This window comes from Mustela nivalis, assembly GCF_964662115.1.
Source record: "Mustela nivalis genome assembly, chromosome: 6".
Taxonomy (NCBI): Eukaryota; Metazoa; Chordata; class Mammalia; order Carnivora; family Mustelidae; genus Mustela; species Mustela nivalis.
In genome coordinates, this window is record NC_139025.1 from 127,379,550 (window position 1) to 127,380,838 (window position 1,289).

General features: G+C 32.4%; 1 pseudogene across 1 annotated transcript in view; it reads left to right on the forward strand.

The window, feature by feature from the left end:
- The first annotated feature begins 634 nt into the window (after positions 1-634).
- Positions 635-1,289, forward strand: part of LOC309866664 (DCN1-like protein 1 pseudogene) — a 24,922-nt pseudogene continuing 24,267 nt past the window's right edge. The window contains exon 1 of the transcript in view: positions 635-1,286. The product of the transcript in view is annotated as a DCN1-like protein 1 pseudogene (transcript). The remainder of the gene's footprint in view (positions 1,287-1,289) is intronic.

A 1,289-nucleotide genomic window follows, 5' to 3' on the forward strand; every position in this document is an offset into this window, starting at 1 on the left:
AATTCCTCAATAAAATATTCACAAGTTGAATTTGACAATGTATTTTAAAAATTATATACTATGATCAAGTCGAATTTATCTCAGGCATGGAAGCTGATTCAAAATTTGAAAATCAATCAATATAATCCAACACATCAACAGGTTAAAAGAAAAATCACATGACCATGATAATAGGTGCAGAGAAAGCATTTGACAAAATCTGACATTCATTCATGATAAAACTCTCAGTAAACTAGGAATAGAGGGAAACTTCCTCCAGTTCATAAAGAATATCTACAAAAAATATATAGCTAACATTATATTTAATTTTGAGGAACTCAAAACATTCCTACAAAGATCAGGAAAAAGGCAAGGATATCTCCTCTCACCATTCCCTTTCAACTTTTTACTAGAAGTTAAAATAATGCAATAAGACGAGAAAAGGAAATAAAGGCATAGAGATTGGAAGGAAGAAATAAAATTATCCTTGTTCACAGATGACATGATCATACATGTCGAAAATCTGAAACAATCAACAACAACAACAAAACACTCCTGGAACTGATTAACTGTAGAGGCAGAGGAGGAGAGGAAAAGCTAGGAGAACAACAAGAGCAAGTTGAAATCATTGCAGAAGGATAAAATTTGTCAGTATATGATCTTCATACAGTCTAGTAAAAAAACAGCCATAAAGTTTTCTGTCTCAAAATGACTGGAAATTAGTTGTTGCAACAGACAATTTTTTCCGAAATCCTGAACTTTATATATGAGAGAGTGTAAAAGCATCCTTGAACAGGAAGAAGTTATAATAACAATACAATAGATACAAGGTTTCTCAAGATGAAAACAAAATTGGAATAGATGATATACAATAGTCCTATGATGACCTAGCACTAGAGCCAGCCAGCATTTTTGTATTGATTGTTACATGGAAGTTCAGAGCAGCAACACAGTGTAAGTTTCCCAAACAAGAATTCATGGATGGTATGACATTGAAACCTAAGGGCCCAGATACCCAAGATGGAAAAAGAATTGAAAGAACCAGGATGATTTAAGGATTTTTACCAGTTTACTTTTAATTTTGCAATGATTCTAAGATGGAAAGGATTAGATCTAAAAATGGCCATTGCCTACTTGAACTTAGTGCTTAAGGAAGATTTAAATTCTTAGACTTATGGAATAACTCTTTGGTGGAATATCATAAATGATCAATATAAAAAGATATTTGGAATCTTCCTTTAATCATCAGTACAATGAATGCAGAGGACAATCTGTCAATTATGATGAAGAAAGAAAGAGCATGGCATGTT